The sequence below is a fragment of the Gymnodraco acuticeps genome, unplaced genomic scaffold (assembly GCF_902827175.1).
Source record: "Gymnodraco acuticeps unplaced genomic scaffold, fGymAcu1.1, whole genome shotgun sequence".
Classification (NCBI taxonomy): Eukaryota; Metazoa; Chordata; class Actinopteri; order Perciformes; family Bathydraconidae; genus Gymnodraco; species Gymnodraco acuticeps.
In genome coordinates, this window is record NW_022990274.1 from 254,851 (window position 1) to 276,628 (window position 21,778).

Consider the following 21,778-nt stretch of genomic DNA (forward strand, 5'->3'; position numbering starts at 1 on the left):
CGCCCCTGACACACAAGCAGCGGTTTGATTGGCTAGAGCTTGTACTGGCATATGATTTGATTGGCTGACGCTTCTGCCGAGGCTTCAAAAGTTGAACATTGCTCAACTTTTGAAGCGAGCCACGCCAGCAAAGCTCTGCGTCGCTTCCCACAATGCAGTTTGGCGAAAAGTGACGTCACCCCATTCAAAGTGAATGGTGAAGCTTTCAACACACGCCGCTGTGTGGACGGGCCGTAAGGGCTAATGCTAACGCTTCTTGTGAGACTTGTGTTTTGTTTTTCGGTAAAAACGGCTCGTATCGTCAGGTAGCTGACTTTGTTCCCGTTATTTGAGTATAAGACATTCATAGGTTTTTAAATATTAAGAAGCCCCCAGACGCTGTCTCCTGCAGTGACACGTTTTTCCCCCGGTATCGGGGGGGCAGGGCTTAAGAGGTTAAAAAGGGAAGGTTTGATATTGGCCTGTAATTATTAATTACGGTTGCGTTTAGGTTATGCTTTTTGAGGAGCGGTTTAATTACTGCAGTTTTCAGGGCCTGTGGAAATACATACTATGTGTAGTATATCTAAGGCCAAGCAATGAAAAACAGTTTTGAGGTAATATCCAGACGTTAAAAAGTGAAATATATCGTCAAAATGTGCACGGTAATTTAAGAACAAGACAAGGACATGTGTGTCTCGGTCTCTGAGCATTTACAACACTTTAAGCAAATATCTTAAACATCCTCAAATAAAGTTCAGCACTGGAAAATACTCATGACACAAAATAAAGATGAAAAAGACTACACTGAGTACAAAATAGTTGCAAAGAGACAAAAAGAGATCTGAAAGAGACTTCCAACAACCTGGAAAATGGGCAAAATAATCATGGACAGATTAGAAATTACAACAAAGAAACTTCAAATAAATAAAAGAAACATTTGAAAAAAGAAAATGTCAATGTGACACAACAAGACTACAGAGAGACACAACACAGAAACTAAATGAGACGAAACAACTTTAAAGTCTGTCTGTCTGCTCCGATGTGGGAGAGGTTGCGGGGCCCGGTCTGTCTGCCCCCAGGGGCCCATTGTCTCATAGTTTGTAGCACTGTGGGCAGTTAGCATTGTCCTATAAGATATTACACCAGTAGGAGAAGGAAGACATTTTAACAATACTGAACTTGGATTGCAGGCTGTGTGCAGCATTGTTTAAAAGTAGCAAGATACAGTAAGTAGACTCGGCTGCATACAAAGTCAATGGAGATACTTTATTGAATGTAGAGTTGGTTAACACCAGGCGTGAGACAATGGCCTGTTGGTGCATGCTGAAGGTTATTCTAGACCCGAATGTCTCACCAAATGAATTTGAAGAGGAATGATGAATAGGAGAGTATGAAAGAAAATAACAGAGACAAGAGCAATGTTTTTAATAAGCCAGCATCCGTCTTCACTTCCCTTCCTTTTGTGTTTCTTGTATCAAAATATCTGACATAAGAAACCAATTGAATGGGCTTCATCCCACATGACAGCTGGCACTGTATACACAGTGAGTCTGACCACACAGTATACATGAAAAATGATGAACAGATGGAGACTCGTAGCGGTGAATTCAGTGTTCCTCAGGAAGGAAGTAGAACGACACAAAGCAGGTGCAGTTCAAAACTTATTGAAGGATCCATCTACTGGTGCCTCTGGGTGAAAATGAAAGCAGTTTGAGGTAATACCTCTTCTTCACACACTTTATCTTGCTAAGTGATTGACACAATATCAACGTGTTGAATGAGAACAAACAGGAACAATGGGTGCAGTTTGCTCACATTTGTCCTGCCTGGATTTATGGCTGATTCATCTATTTATACAAAGAAAGGAGAAAAGCACAGGATGATGTGCATATACACATAAGTCACGTTGCAATACCTTCACTCTCTCAAGCAAATAAATAACTCATTGGCTAAATTATTCAATCTTTGATTTCCTACATATAACTTCAGGGTGGCGGTGATTGAGAGCGTGTTACAGTATGACTTATACTGTATACTGTATTGTTTTGTATAATACTCAAGACACCTTTAAAACACATGTAAAAAACATTCAAGTTAAAACATTTCCAATTAATTTCATCTCATCCATTACTGTACCTTGGTGAAATTCAAGAAAAACACTGGTTGGGTCACAAATTGTGAAGTAATTTGATAAATTAGCACACACATACTAGACACACTCAACTTCAGAAGGTCTTAGGCTTCCTCAAGGACTCTGAAATTATTCAAATGTTCCAAAAATGACTATGTTCTTCATTTAAAGTTTAGAAAGCAAATAAGGCAGAACTCAACTGTATGGGCCCAGTGCACACACTAATTACATCGTCTTCAATAAAGACAAGAGTTTGTGTGCCTTTTGAATTGAAAAAAAATCTACTAGGGTAAGTCAGACGCGAATAGATGTGTTTTGAGTTTGCTTTTGAAGGAATAAATGGAATTAGCTTATCGTATCTGAATGGGAAGACAATTCCAAAGGAGAGGTGCTCTGAAGGAAAAGGCTCTGCCACCTACGGATGATTTGTGATTTCTGGCGATGGGAAGGAGCCTGGCATTATGGGATCGTGGGAGCCTGGTAGGTATGTGTAGGGTAATTAATGATGATAAATAGGGAGGTGCTAGTCCATATCAGATTGTAAAGGTTAACAGTCAAATCTTGAAGTCTGATCTTATGTGAATCGGGAGCCAATGAAATGAGAACAGGGGTGATATGACATTTTCTGGTTCAGGCTCTTCACATAATATCATACCTTATCACATCTTACCAAATCACATCACATCATCCCATATCATAATAATAATCCATTACATTTATTTAGCGCTTTTCCAAGTGCTCAAGGTGCTTTACATTACATATTACATGTAATACATCAATACTGTGGACAATACTCGCAGGAGCAAATAAGTGTCTTGTCCAATGACACAACGGCATGTTGACTGCAGTGGGGTTCAAGGCAGGATTCAAGCTGTGTTCCCCAGCGCCCCTGATCTGATGATCTCAATAGCCCACTGCACCATAGCCGCCCAGCACATCATATGACATCACATCATACCCTATGACATCATACCATACTCTGTCGCTCTGCTGACACACACACACTGAATGAGCAGACCCATTTCAGACAGAGTGTATACGTTTTCAAACATTTCTCCCAGCAAAGTGATCGGAGTCGGAAATTAACTCTGAATGTTGGATTTAATTTACCGATCCTCAAAACACTTGCTTCAAGGAGAAAATGTATTTATTTAGCGATGACTCCTGCTATTCTTAGAACACCCCCTGCAGGCGACTCATTGGCTGCCTGCGGGCAACCAGGCTACTATTTATTCAGACACTTGAGTTTGCCTGTCTTTCATAAGCCTTGATAATTCTGGGGGCAGGACAACATGCTTTACGAGATGGATTTAAAAAAAATGTTGTGTGGAAATAAATTGCAATCCCCAATCTTTCTACGTAGTCCCTGCAATCCCCTCAAGTACCCCTAGGGGTCCCCCTACCCCCGATTGGGAAACAACTCAAACGTTTTCATACCAAGGACCACTTAACCAATAAAAAAACACTCGCGGACCACCTAACTCCACAAATATCCAAAAACCCATAGTTTTTCTAGAACAGATTACAAATCGCCTGCAAATGTTACAAACAGGTGACGAAGGTGTTGCGCTGGGCTATATCATGCAAACGAAAGTGAAATTTAAGCTTACTCCATTGCGGAGATATTCCCGCGAGAGTGCGGAAAACTTAAATTAAATTATTTATTTAAAATGTGAAATGTTACCAATATACTCACGGACCACTAGGGGGCGCTCACGGACCACACTTTGAGAAGCACTGATCTAGATGATCTATTTGACCATTTGAAAGTTTGTTTTAATAATATTGTTCCACTAAAATCCTCAAAGTTCCGAATGTGTTCTTTTATGGCCATCAGCTTTACGTATTTCAACTTGCATGATACCCTGAGGCGGGGGAGTCAGTTGGAAACACTGATCTGAACTGTAGCAGAACCCTTTGTCTTAACAGTTGGGAACAAATCACGCACAATAGCAACTGAATTAATAAAATACTGTAGAGCCGATGAACAGGAGTCAGAGGCGGTGTATTCAGAATGGACTTCCACACTTTATTATCCATTAATTGACAAGAGGTGCTGTCAATGTGCTGCTCTGTATGATAAGCTAGCATGAATGACAACAAACCCCGGTACCCTCACTAACGGGTCCGGGTTGTAACACACAATAATCACAGATCTAGATGAGATCATAGACAGTTCAGTAGAGTGTGCTGAAGTGTTGGATGAAGGACAGATAATACACCCTTCACCCTGTCACACCCTCAGCTCTGGCCTTCATCTGGCAGATGCTGTTGGGTCCTTTATTTACAAAATATCAATACAAAACACATGGACACCTACTTTTATTGGGTCAAGAGACTGCATATTCAACAAACAAAGTATTCCCTCTTACCTCAGGCCTTTATATCTATTATTGGGTTTAAAAAAACAATACACATGGACTGACAGTGCCGTCAAAATACACGCCTGTGTTTGGGAACAGCAGCAGCAGAAGATGTCACATCCATTTCTATTTCTCACTCTTTCTTGGTTATGCCAAGCGCCTTTGACTTCTGACTGAATTGGGTTGTCGCTCCAGATAACAGGATGACTGCCATGTTGTGTGTTGTATTTGATGCTAATGCTAGTTCAGCTAAGCCGTAACTATATGACAACCCGACTCAGGTCAGTGATTTTAGTCTAAGTGACAGATAAGTTAGATTTGTCAACATTTTAATTTGTACCATGTAACCCAGCATGAAAACTGTTTGCATGCCACAGTAGAACACCTCACAATACGGCTTACTGTATCTGAATCCTATGGCTATCAGGATGTTTTTGAAAGGATATTCTGTTAGTGTCATTCTGTCTGTCCAATGGTTGGTCCATCGTTCTGGTTCTGAATGGCCTTGACATTTCTGACAGACATTCATGGTCCCAAACGGATGACTCCAAGTGATTATGCTAATCCCCTTATGAGGGCTTTGAGTGAAATGATTTGATGTGTTGCCTGAACATCACCCTTGAAATCTCTGAATTGCTTGACTGAAAAAACTGAAATGTTGACTTTAATTAAATGTATAATTTCAACAGATTTCACATATTGCTTTCAACTAACCTAATCAAGTTATCTGAAATGTGTTGACATGAAACCTTTTTAAAGTCAACGTTTCAGTATTTCAGTGATCTTCATAATTTTTTTTTAGAAATGTTTTATGGAAAAAGCAGAGCTAGAACATTTCTAACTACATATCAACAGTCTGTCCAGTTAACAGAAATGTTTCCAGCAGCTGCATCAGGTGCCTGCTATCTGTCATGCTTTGATTTACACTGTGCAAACTTTAATGCCCATTTTGATACTTTAAAATAATAATATATGATATTTTGTATATTGGGATGGCTGCAATGCAACAAGAAAACAAAGAAGCATTCACACTGTGTAAAGTTTGTAAATAAAAAGCAGATTTTTTTTAACGTTAATGATAGATTTACAAATACTTCTCTCAGCAAACCAGTCCGAACAGTCGGGGGCAGGGAATAGAAAACTCAGCTTGGTCTTAGCATGGTTACAGGTATGGGGAAAGGCTAAAACCCAACAAACAGGATCTGAATGCTGTATAATAGTGAGGCATCACTACGGCGTTGTGATCATTTGCGGATGCATCAAGATTAAATGAGGCATAACACTGGACTTACAAAGAAAAGGACCTGGCATTGACTGCATGTCTCACATTGATTTATTCTACAAGCAGTATTTATTCCATTGTACAGTATTTATTTTCTACATTATCTTCTTTTGTATCTGATTCTATTTACACACAGACTTACTTACTACATTCTCTGCAACATTTAGCTTATTGCATTTTATTTGACATGTATATAGTTTACTTCATCTGCATTATTTGCAACATAATTTGCACTATTTTATTTGTACTCATTCTTATGTATATTTATGTTGCACTGTTGGAGGAGCATGGGACTTTCATTTTCATAAATACAATATAGCTACTGTGTGTGCATGTGTCAATAAAACCTTTGAATCTCTGAAAGATAACAGCGGCAGTCTGCTGAGACGAGCATCAGTTCTCTGGATGCTACAATCAGACCTCATCTGGAACTAAATGACAGATAACTCCCTCTTCCTGTCTCAATCTCCCTCCTGTCCACTCCTCTCTCCCTCCCTTGGCCTTTCTTGATCTTTTTGTCTTGATTTCAACACGCTCTTTCGTCTCCTTTTTTCCACCCCATGATCTCTCATCTTACTTTCTTTCACTCCCCTTCTACCTCACTGTCTGTTTCTGCCTTTACCCTGCTTTTATCGTCTCACATTCATATTCTCCATATTCCTGAATCCATCTTTCCTTCTGTCCCTCAACATAGATATACTTAAGTAAAAGTTCAGATACATTAACATAAACTTAAACAAATCTAAAGTAAAAGTACTCATTATGCAGAAACGCACATTTAAGCACAATACATTTTTTAAATATTGTATTTTTATTATTTATGCATTAATGTGTTGATTTAGATTTTGTATTTATAACATAAATCTGCAATTTAGCTAGTAGCTCAATCTGTAAAATAAATGAAGTGGAGAAAAAGGTAAATGTACTTTGTTAAATTCCACACAAAAAATGTCTGCCCTACAATTATTCATAAAAAAACAAAGTTTGAACAGTTTGACCAAGAATTAAGACATTATAGTAACTTTATTTAAAACATTATTATGCTTAACAAAAGGGCAATCAAAACTAATTGCGTATTTAACAATTAATCTGAAATATGAAACTGTATTTTTATTTATTTATTCAATGTAATTTTCTATTACTGTATATGTCTACCCCTGATGTGAAGTGTTTTTGTATACAAAATATATGATGTTTGTGCACTGAGAAAACTTAAACGATGACTTTAATTAAATGATGTCAACAGATTTCAAATAACTGTTTGTTTGTATTACGTAATTTGAAAGCAATAATATTAGGCCTTCTCTTAATATGTGTTCACAAAATGCATTTAATTAAAGTCAATGTTTCAGTTTTTTAAGTGTAGAAGTTCTTGAATAAAAGATGTCCCACACATCTTGTCCCCAGCCAATCTAGCATCTGAATGCACAATGACCGACTCCCCCCCCCCCCCCCCTCCTCCCCTCCCCCCCCCCCCCCCCTGGAGCCGGGCCCTGGGCAGCATTAGTGTCAAGGTGACAATGTGGAGCAGGCGTTAATTGTACAACTTGGAAAGCTGACAGGATTCACAGCTTTGGTTCAGCCGGGGCAGAGCAGGGAGAGGACACGGACAACTTTGACGAGAACATTCCTAAACATGTCAGCTGCACCGATACACAAGAGACAACACAACCTGGGGGTTTAGTAAGAGCACATGTGACTCTAATCCTCTGCATTTTAAAGGCAGAGGTGGCAAAGGTACTCAGATCTTGTACTTAAGTGGAAGTAGAAGTACCAGAGTTTAGGAATACTCCGTTACAAGTAAAAGTCCTGCAATCATAATGTGACTGAGGTAAAAGTAAAAAGGTATTCAAAATATAGTGAAAGTAGCGACAGTAAAAGTAGTCGTTGTGCAGATTGGTCCATTTCAGAATAATATATATGATATGTTTTATCATGAAATGTTCTCAAAGCTGGTAAAGGTGCAGCTAGTTTGAATGACTTTGTATACTGCAGGGTAGCTTGTGGATTTACTCCAGGTGGAACTAAAGTCTGATTTAACACTTGATTAGATTTCACATCATTCATCCAGATCTGTGAAGTAACTAAAGGGATTAGATATATGTAGTGGAGTAAAAGTACACCAGTTACCTCTGAATTGTAGTGGAGTAGAAGGACAGAGAAGCAACACATTGATACAATCAAGTAAAGTACAAGTACCTAACATTTTTACTTAAGTACAGTACTTGAGTAAATCTACTGTCTTTACTATGTTATGTAGCTTTCAGGACTGTAATAATGCAATAAAAGAGCTGAGCGTGCTCCGTAAACCTGTAGAGGCTTCTCAGTTGTGTCATAAATGTCTTTGTTACCACGACGATGGTCCACTGGAGACCTGGCTGAGGGGAAATTATGGCACAACAAAAGGGCCGAGTGAGACATAGCTGAAAAAGATGGTTGTTCTCAAGTTGGTCGTAAGGTTGTGAGTGAACAGCTTGAGTAAGTGCAGCGTTGGACTGTGGCTCCTCCACGAGACAGAGCAGAGCATGGGGTCCTGATGCAGAACTCACCATATTGCCCTTTGAGTTGATATTCTGTTCTTCTGGTGCGCAAACAAAAGCCTAGGAAGAAGAAAATACTCAAATTAAACCCACAACTACTTTAAGTACCAGTTAAAGGACCCATTATGCAGAAAGGCTCATTCAAGCACCATATATTTTTAAATATTGTATTATAATTATCGAGTAATAATGAATTATATGATTATTTTATTTATTATTGCGGTAATGCGATCACTTCAATTTGAACTTGGTTTATTTTAAATTACTTTTTATACTAATAGCTTAACCTATTATTTTACATAATAATGTATTGGTTTAGATTTTTTATATAAATCTGCAAAGTAGCTATTAGCTCAATCATTGAAATAAATGCAGTGGAGAAAAATCTAAATGTACCTAATAACATTCCACAACTGTTTTTACTGTACTTCAATTATTTAAAAAACTTTAGATATTTTACAGATTTATATCATTAATACAATTATATACATTATATTATTTTAGAACATTATTTTAGCAACACAGCAGTAAAGGAATAACACTTAGCCTCACCTTTACCTGATGCGACTTAAAGTGAATCTTATATTAAAAGGATAAAGGGTGTGGTTCTTGGAATCCTTAGCTGCTAACTAGCTTTGAATTAGCATGCCTTTGTCCATTATTTTGCAACACTGGTAAAGTGGTGTCATTCCAACCTAGTCCATTCACTTCCACGTTAACTTCCAACCGTTGCATTTTTATTTCCAACACGGCCATCTTCTGTAGAAGTTTGTGGAAGTCATCTGTAGAGAACGGAGGCATTTTGCTGCTAACTAGCTTAAGCTAAATATCATGCTGTACCAGGCTTTAGCTGTTGCTAGGCCACGCTACTGTAAGACTGAGGTTGTCGTAAAAAATATTGAAATATGGCTGAAACCCTCCCGTCTATTTACGAAGAATAACTGTCCCAGTGATAAGTTAATGTCCAGGAGCCGCTGCTCGAAGTTTTCAGAAAAAGAAAAGCAAGAGCAAGCAGAAACACGTCTGCACTGTAAGAAGGTTGGAAGGATGTGTTGGCGACAGTATGGAGACGTCACCAGACCAGCAGGTAGCATCTTCTCCACTGAAATTATATCAGGAACTATACACAGCCACTGTATGCCTTCACTGTAAAACCTAATAAGTTGTGGTAACTTAAAAAAGTATGCAAACTCGTTGCCTCACTTCAAGTAAGTTAAGTTAACTTAGAATGGTGAGTATGAGCAACTTATGTATTCTAAGTGTGCATTAATTAATTTTGAGAAGTACAACTGACAAACCTTTTAAGTTATGTAAACTTAAAAGGCATGCTTTGCATTAACCTATTTTTTTTATTTGTGTGAACTCAATGAACAAATTAAACCCTACTTAAATAAATAAATCACCAGAACTTAACCCTTTTAAATTCTACTAACTCATAATTTCTAAGGTTTACTAATTAAATTGAACAAACTAATTCCTGCTAACTAAGATAATTGTACTACAACAAATCTCAAAACACATTGTGTAAACTCCAACAATCTCCAAAAATAATGCCTTTAAAACACTAATTGATTCAGTTGCAATACAACATTCAACCAACATTTTGATCTGTGTCGAACAATAAACAAGGGTAATATTGCCAGATGATTCAATATGATGGTAAATATAATTGAAATGTACATTTGCTTTTTATGTATTAAAAACCCTTATCTTAATAAAAACAGCAGTGCACAACATACCAATTATAAAAATTTAAAATCTATAATGACTGTATAAAACGGGCACTGTTATACTTAAAAAAATGTAAAGAGAGAGAAAAGGAGATCAAAAAGACAGAGTTTAAGAGTTTGGATAAGCACCTTTAACCTGTTAAGCCCCAAGGTCCCCGCCGGCGGGTACTTTTTTATTTTTTTTGTCTCAGGGGATCTTAATATTTAAGAACCTATTAATGTGTTATACCAGATTAACAGGAATAATCTCAGCTAACTGACGATACAAACCATTTTTACCAAAACAAAACACAAGTCTCATAAGAAGCATCTAAATTACCCCTGAGCGAAAAATGCTAACGCACTTTGGCACAGAACTCAAGATAAAAGATACCCTTATTTCTTTTCGTAGCTGCACATACAAGATATTTGATTAAAGCTGAGGTTCCACAGATTATTTAGATATCATCACTGAGTGATCCGAACTCTTGACAGCAAACACAGACATCACAACACGTACCTTTACGGAGCTTTTACGGGAGATCGTCTCACCGTAGCTGTCAATCTGATCAAAAGACTGGTTCAATGGCATTAAAACGAGAAAAAACGTGGCTGAATCGGTTAATCCATAGGTTGATAATGTTTCTGGGTGATCATTTTTTTAATTTTAATCCAAAATTCAATTTGTATGTAAAAATTGGAGAGTAAAAGTTAGCTGCTAATGGTAGCCATCAGAGTTATCACAGCTTCCGGTCTTGGCTATGCGGCAGTTTAACACACACACATTACCAAATAAGGAGTATGTGGGAGTTCCCCTCGATTCCATTGGCTCTGACGGTTAGAAAGAGATGTCAATCAGCAAAATCGACCAAGGGGGGCCAGAGATATGGAAAATGCACCCAAATGACCCCAGAAGTGTTTTTTTTGTGCAAAATCTGTCTAAAAATGTCAAATTTCACTTGTTTTGCATCAATCTTGATACAGGGTACTTATTATATGTTGTACTTTGGATTCCTAAAGCTTTTAGTCTACCATCCCATCATTCAAGGGTGGTTTTCACTATAAGTACTTTTTTTTACTGTGTTCAATCTGAATTTACTTTAAAATAAAAACATCTATATTGATTCTGACACTTCTACATCCAACTCACAGATGTAACCTTGCGTTGAGAAAAAAGATTATTAATTTAACCCTTTTAGAAGGGAAGATATGGTCATTTGTTCTGGGAATGTCATTTTCGAGCCTGAGACCTGAAAAACAGGCTTAACAAGTTAAAGAAGGGATGTCAACATTCCAAAAATGTAGTAGTGGTTACCAAACAAAATGTCTCAAAGATATTATGGTTAAAAGCAATAATTAAACACTAATTACTATGTACCAGACATAAATTCCTTTTTCACCATTTGCATTTTTGTAAGACGTTTAAACCAGTCTTAATTTCCTCTCTTATATCTTTTTAATGTTGCTTTGGAAAGAACTTTGCAAACGTTTTGCCCAAAACATTTTTTACAAGACTATATTTATTAGAAGACAAAATCATACCTCGGTATCTGAATCTCTCTTGACATTCCTGCTGGTAACTTTAAGAATTAAACTGCCAAGCCAACAAACCTAATGCAGTTCTGACATAATACATTAAAGCTAGAGCTGCATGTTTTGATTAATAGAAAAATATGTCCAACCATTTTGATAATCGATAAATGAAAAAGTGATTTTTCCTCTAAATATGGCCTCTAAAATATTTAAAGATTTCCTGCCTTCTTTTTTTTTTCGATCAAACTAAACATCAAATTAAAGGCATCAGCTGGGATGTATATTTAACTTTTGTTCTGACATTTTATAGACCAGGGGTTTTCAAAGTGTGGTAAGGTGAGCCTCCCCATCATCGCTACCTATTAGAGTTGGTCTTCCTATGAAAACATTCATTTTGCATTTGCATTAAAGTCTTTGCTAAAAAATGTAGCTCAAGTACACACTCAAACTGCGTTGTAACATTATATCCAAAAAGGTGCTGTAAATGTGGTGTGAGGAAACTAATGCTATGGATGCAAATACAGAACGTACATTTATTTTACACCTCATTTCTGATCTAGACTCCTGGAGTGGAGTGCACCAGCTGGGCGTAAAAAAGTAGGTCTTAACTCTAACGTCGGGCTTAGCTACGTCCGATTTAGTGATTCGAATTTACACCGAGTGCACCAAGCCTGACTAGTCTTGGTCGTAGCTGCGCCTGGTCTTAAGATGCGCGTCCACGTGAATACACGCGAAACAGTAATTGTTGCCAAGCAAGACACGTCTACATAATTTAACACTCAAACTCCTCCATTCAGAGCAAGCTAAGACTTGGATAACGAAGTCATGGATAACGGAAACCAAAAGAAGAGAAAAATGATGCCCACACCCCGAAAAAGAAAGAGGGATTTTACAGAGCTACAGCGTGAACTGGTGGAGAAAGAGATCGTTCATGTGGAGGTGGAGACCGCACAACTGAGAGCGAAACACGACAACATTGAGCTGGAGAAGGAGAAATTAAGACTCAAAATTATAATTCTTAAGAATCAGCAAAGAATCACTGAAGAAGACAATTTGTCATTCACCATTCTCTAATCATATTTGTTGTAGGCTACTTGTTTTTATCTCAATTTCATGTTAATAGTTCTCCAAATGTTATCTAATGTTCTTGTATGTGTTTTTTGAATAAAATAGGCTATAAAACGGCCTAATGAAAATATGTGGTCACAATGGGGGGTTATTGAAATGCAATTGCAAAAAAACAGCGTTCATATTACAAATATACAGGGCTATGTTGTTTATTATGTGATTGTGGTTAAGTCGTCACGGATGCCAGGAGGATTTTGCTGCTTCTTCTTGTAAGTGAATATAATTCCTAAGGCGGCGCTGGAGAGCCAAGGAAACTTGTCTAATAGCCCGACATGCAGTTGTGCGATGAACATTAATCATGTCTCCCACAGTATTAAAGTAAAATCTGAGCGCAATCAGCACCTGCAAGGTTAGGGAGAGCGCAGCGTTTCTGTCTGATCCGTTCTGTGGTTGAGGGGAGATCTCCTCGATTCAATCAAAAAGGGCAGAAAGCCGAAACAAAACCTCTCTATCAGCTCACTGAATAGAGTGATAGATGTGGGTTTGTTCGATCACAATGACTCTCTCTTCTTAAATGCCCTTTCGTTGTTACAACATGTAAACAAGACGCAATGCCATAGTTAATATCCTTCTTGCCTGTTTTACGTTACTATGGATACTAGTCTGTCTTTCCGATTTACGCCTGCTCCATACTAGGCGTAAAAGTTACAACCGGGCGCAACGCATACAGGGCTTAAGTCTAAGTGGTGCACTAGTCATAACTTTAGTTTGGTCTTAACCTTCGGTTCTACGTCGGACGTAGAGTTACGCCCAGTTTACGCCCAGCTGGTGCACTCCACTCCTGGTCATGGAATTTAGAGTACAGTATTTTCAACACACCAAATTAAATCTTTTGGTTGCAAGTTTGTGTAAATAGGGGATATGACTTTTCAATAAATGCGAACCAAACAGTTTTTTTGTGTTCAAGTATTTACAAAGCATGTCTTGAAGAAATCCTTGGAGTCGTCACCAAGAACAATCGGAATGCCTTTGAGGACAACAGAGCGCTGTTCAGTCACGTCCGGTGTCTAATGATAGAGATAAAGAAGATAAAGGTTAAAGGACAAACTCACAAGATGAAAAATGTTGGCCTTTTCCATCTTTTGGAGGGGTTGTTTGAATTATTTTAGAAGGCTTTTGAAGTAGTACCATATCGTCATCAATGTATGTGACAACAAGTTGCTAAGTTATATTACTTACCACCCAGTTGATGCTCTGCATCATCTCTGTCAGTTTCTGTCCCACCAATCCTTTTTTTTTATTTGAACAGTTGGATGAAACGTGGGGTGTGCTGGTCCAGAGCCTCAAAGAAGTCTGCCTCAAGGTTCCTACTGGTAACACGATTACATTCAGAAAATACCTGAAAAAGTAGAGAAGGGGGTGGGGTAGGAGATGGAACACCAGCACATTAGGAAGACATTAGTTTAAATCATAACAATTGTGCAAGCAGGCAACCACTATGGCTTAGACAGAAAGGCAGGGTACACGTATAGCCCACTACAATTTAATATTGTATGCTGAGATTTCAGGCCTCTATAATTAATTAGTACTGTTTTGATTTATTGCTGCAACGTTTTGTTTACTAATTGAAAAAAGGGTCTTTATAGCCAAGGTTCGGTACACGGGAGATCAGTCAGAAAGGCTACCAACACAGACGAGGATTAGGCAGGGACCGGGTCAGGACACGAAGCTGGGTCAGGTACACGGGGAATCAAGATATTAGGAATAAACACTGCTGGAATGCTAGGAATAACAAAGACAAACTGGCACTGAAGGGAATGTGGATGCAGACTAAGTAGACAGAGGGAGAGATGATAATGGGGAACAGGTGAGGCTAATTAGGGATGGGAAGCAGGTGGAGTTCAATCAAGGGCAGGGAAGCTGAAACTGAAATGAGAGAAAGAAAAATTAAAATTGATTAGTGGATCAAAAAATGAGAACAATAATATTTGCCAAATGTTATGATAAGGAATGTCAGGTTTGAATGCCGACCTATCCTGAATCTGATGTTCTTTGCTTTTGTGTGAATTAAAGGTGGAATAAACATTGCTCTGAAAGTTAAAGCCTTGATATGGACAAGTCACCTTTTGCTTCAACTTCAAATGTCTTCGCAAATGTGTGAAAAAGTCGGCTTGACTGAAAGGCTCTATAAAGTCGCATAGCTGACAGTGGAGCGCTGTTTCACTCTATTTCTCGATATCCTTGAGTGTGCCATATTGATAAGTGAAACTTGAGTGCATTAAAAGATTTAAACGTGCAAAGGCATTCCTTAAAGGCCCTGTCACACTGTCCCGAAATTGACACCCGATTGCCACCGCTCACGAAGTTGCTGCCGGAGCCTGAGAAACTCCACCGGCGGTCATACGAAGGCTTAAGATGCCCTCACGAATGGCCCGATGTTGCTACGATCACAGCCGAATTTGAACATTTCCTTTATCGTGTGTCCATCGGGTTGTTTTATTGCACAACAAAATCATGTAAATATATTATGTAAATAACCCAATTTGTGTTCTGTGAAACTAAAAAGGATATAATATATTATTTTGAAGGACAGTTGACAGGAAGTTGTTGTTGTTATGGAAACAACATTACGGAGAAAACGTAATATTTTCTACATATAACGACGGATAAAGTAAAGAACAAAGTCTGAAGATATCAGTACAGTATCATAGTACTGTAACATAATTGTTTTTGGTACTTTCATTGCAGTTGTATGTCTTAAATGTAATGTAAATGTTGCCGTCATGTGTGGTTCGGGGCCATCTTCGTGCGAAATTCACAATTCCATATTCGTGTGTCCATCGGGTGTCAATTTCGGGACAGTGTGACAGGGGCTTTATGGAGGCATGGGAGTGTTGATGTCCTAGTATGGCAGCCATGTTTGAGGAGGTAATGCTTCAGTAAAAAGCCTCTTTTTTCAGAGCAAAATGAGCAGAACTTACAGGTCCACTGCATCAGAGGTTTTCAATCTGCTTGGCAAATCTGAAAATCAAGAACGACAAACCAACAAAAATAATCAAACATCACGTATACAATAACAATTTAGAAACTACAGTGTTGTATTTACCTGATTCAGAATACAAAATGTGTATTATGAAATAAGTGAAAGTGAGAAGAGGACTACATTGCATCCATGCTATTGTTGTGATCAAATTCTAGTGATGTTAAGATAAAGCTCTTACGCCGCCGCTCATATACAAAGTACAAACGATCAGAGAGGAATTGTGTAGTGTGTAAAAATACCTTTTACTGCTGTGATTGTGGAGTTGCCACCATCTGTTAAAGCCTGAATGGGGAAGAATAAAACAATTGAAAGCAGCTATTTCTAACAAAAACAGACATTTAATCGATTATAGCAAAGTTTGCAAACATGACAAATCATCACCACAACATTTTTTAAATATGGCATAGCCTTTAAATCACAAAGACCTGGATATTACAACCATCATGAATGCCTTCTGCAGGTCTCCCTTGAAAAAGAGATGTTGATCTCAATGGGATTTTCACCTGGTTAAATAAAGGCTACAAACAAACAATCAAATACATATTATTCAACTGAGTACGCCAGCCAACATCTTCACTATTATAACAGAATACATTGAATGTAAACACTATACTCTTTTTAAATGTAGACTAATATCAGAGCAGTGATTTCATTATGTACAGAGCACAGCTAACTTTTATGCTATGCTAATTTAAATCAAGTTTCACCAAATGCACTTTAAACATTTCATGCATGAGTAAAACAACCATTTCAGTTCAGTGTTTCCCCTACCATTGTCTTAGAGGGGTGCTGCGCCTGCCAACGGAGGTGTTTTTTTTTTATATATATATAAATATTGCACCAAATTGCAACTAATCTATATCTACAGTCACTTTTCACATTGAACATGTGCTCTTTTATTAAATAAACTAAACGCTTTCATTTTAACTTGTGAGTTTAGTGTTCTCATTCATAACACTCCGTTCGATGTCTCACTATGGGATGCGCCTCAACGCGTATGCAAACAGAAGCATCAATCTCATTACGCCAATCCTGATTGGCTGGTGATCTTGACGTCTACGTCAAGGAATCCACCCACCCTTTAAGTAGCTTGCGCTACGTCGCAGCGTCATTCAAACACCTCTTCTCGCTTCAGAGCACATCTTGAATTTCAGTAGCCGGGTTAGCTTAACGGTCCACAGACTGAACCCAAGCTAACATTCGGTCGACGGGTGCTTGCCGGTTACTTTTTTTGCTTTGCAGAAGAATTGAACAAATATTAACACACCAGTTAATATTGTAATCTGCCCCGCCGTTTTTTCTTTCGAAATAACGGTATGGTTTGATTTTTTTTTCTATCTTCAAACAGTAACATACCTGTTACTAGCTTGTCCCTCCGCGCCGACACCCCGGCAAACGAGGATGGACCCTTCTTTCCCTCACACCAGAGGAGTCGGAGGCTCGGCTCGGAGGCTCGGCTCGGAGGCTGCGGGTTTAAGATCTCGGGCACGGACTCACACCAGGTCTGCTCGTCCTGCCTTGGGCTGGAACACGCCCAGGAAGCTATCGATACCCCCGGTTCGTGCGGGCATTGTGCCCGCTTCACCATCAAGAGCCTCCGCCAACGGCTAGCGCGCCAAGCTAGCCTGTCGGGACGGGACCCCTTCATGTCCGTTGATTCGCCGGCCGGCAATCGGGACATGGTAGCGACCGCCGCGGAGATTGAGCCCCGCGCTGTGTCAGGCTGGGGCCCGGTGGCGGCAAGAGCCGCGAGAGCGGTGCCCCGCACTGTGTCAAGCTGGGGCTCCCAACTGGACCTCACCGTGGTTCCACCCGCGGAGGATGTCCTACAGCTGGATTATATGGAGGAGGATGAAGAGGATGCCTCTGAGTTCCTCTTATCCGACTCGGATGAGCACGAAGATGACATCTTCGTTTCATCTGCCCAGGCTGCCAAGCCGGAGGCGATGTCCGCTCCCCCGGGCGAAAGCACACCAGCTTCGCCCTGCCTCAGTATGGACTTGCAGACCGTGTGCCAACGCGCTGCGTCCAGGCTGGACATCCCCTGGCCTGAAGTGGCCAAGGAGACCTCCAGATCTCGCTATGAGGGGAAGAACTTGCCCCAAGCAGCGAGGATGAAGAAGCCGCTTCTCTCAGTCTTTCCAGAGATGCTGGACGAGGTGTCGGTCTCGTGGAGAGACCGCCCTTTCAGCAACAAGGCCCCGATCCAGGGTGCCTCCTCTTTGGACTGTGACGGCATGGAGAAGCTCGGCCTGCACCGCATGCCGCCCATGGAGCCGCTGGTGGCAGCCCACCTCCAACCGCGGCTGGCTTCGGCACCGAGCAGACACCCCACGCTACCGGCAAAGGCAGACCGCTTCCAGTCAGCAATGACCGAACGAGCCTATAAAGCCGCAGCTTTGTCCGCCAGGGCACTCAACATCTCCTCGCTGCTGACCGACCTACCAGGCGGAGCTCTGCGAGGACATGACGATCAAACCTGAGCCTGCCGTGTGGGACGAAATCGCAGCGATCACGGACATTTGCCTCCGTGTGCAGCGCTGTGCAGTCCAAGCCACGGGCAAAGCACTGGGGATAATGGTGGTACAGGAGAGAGCCAGGTGGCTTACCCTGACGAACCTTCCAGACCGGGAAAAAGAGGACGTCTTGGACATACCTATTATTCCCGAGGGCATATTTGGCTCCGCTCTAGCTTCGATGCAGCAGCGGTGTGAATCCAAAAAGAAGGAAGATGAGGCTCTCCAGCTTTGTCTTCCCCGAAGGGTCCAGCCGCCGCCTTCAACGGCCCCGCGGCAGTCCTTCGCTCAGGCTGCCTCACGTCCTGCCCGTTTCAAGATCCCGAAACAGCAGGGGCCACAGCCCGCCCCGGGTCTCCAGCCCAGACACGAGGCGAAGACGAGCTGGCCAAGAAAGTCTCCGGTTCCGGCAGCAGCCGCTCAGGCACAGCCGGTCCAGACTTTCAGCCACCAGACGAGGAAGAAGAAAAGGGCGGCCTGACAGCCTCCTCTCCTCTCCTCGATAAAAGAGCTGGAAGTTCCCTGTTCTCCAGCTCCAGAACACGTTCCAGTGTTAGATGCTCATGTGTTTCCGGGGTGCAACCATGCCCCCATCTTCCCGCCGCCTCGAGTGATGTCAGAACGTCATCCTCAAGTTCGCGCCATGAGGGAAATGGACTTAACATCAAAGACAGCAAGCTCCGCTGCTCGTTTAAGTCACACAAACACATGTCATCACTATTGTTTCTTAATAAATCATTTTCCACTGTCGTTTCCAGGCTTAAAGCCAAGGGCGCAGTCAATAAAAATGAAAAGAAAGACAATAAACAGTCTGACGTCTAGCCCCTTCTAAGAGTGGCTGCTACCTCTCTCAGAAAGCGGACGATGGACTGGGCTGTGAAGGCATCACCGCCACGCGCATGCGCAGTGTCGACCGGGGTTGTCAACCTGGGGTACCACCGTGTTCAGACACTAGAGGGCCCCATAACACAACAAATAAAGACACAGAGGGCAGACGACAGGGATGTGACATCTCCACTCGCTTTGAGAAGCGAAAAGTGGAGGATGCTCACAGATTCTGCTTGGGTTTTCAAGACAATAGCACAGGGTTACAGACTCCAATTCGCTGTCACCCCCCCTCACTTTTCGGGCATTCTGCATTCGCAAGCCCGGGGAGAGTCGGCCCATATTATGGAGCAAGAGATTCTCTCGCTATTAGACAAGAAGGCTATATCTATAATACCCTCCGAACAGAGTCAGAGCGGCTTTTATTCCAAGTATTTCCTCATTCCCAAACGGGGAGGGAACGGGATTCGGCCTATACTAGATTTGAGGGCTCTGAACAAATATCTCAAATGATACAAATTCAGAATGCTCACTCACACATCTCTGTTGCGTCTTGTACGCCAAAACGATTGGTTCACATCAGTCGACCTGAAAGACGCGTATTTCCACATCCCAGTATATTATCCACACAGGAAATATCTGAGGTTCGCCTTTCAGGGTGTCTGTTACGAGTACAGAGTACTTCTCTTCAGTCTGTCTCTCAGCCCACGAGTGTTTGTACGGTGTACGGAAGCCGCGATAGCCCCATTAAGACTACAGGGTATTCGCCTGGCAACTTATCTGGACGATTGGCTCCTTCTCGCACAGTCGGAGCAAGAGTCTATTACGCAGACGAATGTTCTCGTAAAACACCTGCTCAACCTGGGTTTCGTAATAAACACAGAAAAGAGCATGTTGTCTCCAGCCCAGACTGTACTCTTCCTGGGCCTACCCCTGAATTCGGTGCCCTTTACAGCCCGCCTGTCAGCAGAGAGAGTGAAAGCCTTCAGGGCTTGCCTCGCTCATTTCCAGCCACGCAAATATGTTCTCTTCAGATCATGTCTGCGGTTACTGGGGCTCATGGCGTCAGCCATCCTGGTTGTACGACTGGGACGCTTACACATGAGGGAGTTTCAGCGCTGGGTAGCTGCCCTCAGACTGGACCCCGTGCGTCATGGCGCGCGGAGAGTGATGGTCACTATGAAATGCATAATGGCACTGCACCACTGGCTGCACCCGACTTTTCTATTACGGGGCGTGCCTATGGGTGCTGTCCTATCGCGGAAGGTGGTCACCACAGACGCATGTCTGACGGGCTGGGGGGGTATATACGAAGGTCGACCTGTGAGGGGTCTCTGGAGCAGAGACCTCCAACAGTCACACATAAATTATCTGGAGCTTTTAGCGGTGTTCCTCACCCTGAAACGCTTTCTGCCTTTTCTCAGAGGATATCATGTCCTCGTGAGGACAGACAACACGTCCACAATATCGTATATAAACCGCCAAGGGGGTTTGCGTTCTCTCCAGTTACACATGCTGGCACGCAAACTGATCTTATGGAGCTGCGGACGTCTCCTCTCTCTGAGAGCGACGCACGTACCAGGAGTGATGAACCTCGGGGCAGATCTGCTGTCCAGAGGTGCACCACTATATGCAGACTGGACTCTACATCCAATAATTGTGAGTCAGCTGTGGGTGGTTACGCCCATGCCGCGGTGGATCTGTTCGCATCAAAAGGAAACGCTCAATGTCAGCTGTTCTTTTCAATGCGCGATTTAAACGCACCGTTAGGCGTGGACGCGCTCGCGCACGTTTGGCCTCCGGTCCTTCTGTACGCGTTCCCACCCCTGGCTCTGATACCCCCAACTCTGGCCAGAGTGAGAGAACAACGCCACACACTGATCCTAATAGCTCCACACTGGCCTGCAATGTACTGGCTGGCGGAGATATATCAGCTGCTGTGCGGGCAGCCGTGGCAGCTCCCGCTACGCAGGGACATACTGTCTCAGGCGGGGGGGACGATTTTTCACCCACACCCAGAGCGCTTGGCACTATGGGCCTGGCCCGTGAGTGGTATAACCTGAATACAGTGGGACTCCCTCAGAAGGTGATAAACACTATTCAGAGTGCAAAAGCTTCCTCCACCAGGTCCCTCTATGACTGTAAGTGGAGGGTGTTTGAGGAGTGGTGCCTTCAAAAGGGACACATCTCTTTTCAATGTCCTGTCGGGGTAATTCTATCATTTCTACAGGACCTGATTGATAAACACAGAGCTTTCTCTACGATCAAAGTGTACCTGGCTGCTATTGCTGCATGCCATGTGGGCTTTGAGGGAAATACGCCAACATCCCTTGGTCTGCCGTTTTATGAAGGGGGCTCGCAGGCTCCTCCCTGTTTCCAGGTCACTGGTGCCCTTATGGGACTTGGCAGTGGTTTTAGATGGGCTCACTCGACCTCCATTTGAACCCCTGGAAGAAGCTGACATGAAACACCTGTCACTGAAGACAGTGTTGTTACTCGCTCTGGCATCTGCCAAGCGAGTCAGTGACATTCATGCGCTCTCTGTACATCCTTCATGCACTCAGTTTGCCCCGGGGCAAACGAGAGTGTTGCTGAAGCCCAACCCTGCCTTTGTACCTAAGGTGGTTGGCTCATGTACCCCCATTGACATTGAGGCATTTCCTCCACCACTGTGAATTTGCTGTGCCCAGTCCGTGCTTTACGCACCTATATGGACAGGTCAAAAGAGTTTCGATGCAATGACCAACTCTTTGTATCCTGGGCTAACCCTCATAAGGGCAAGCCCG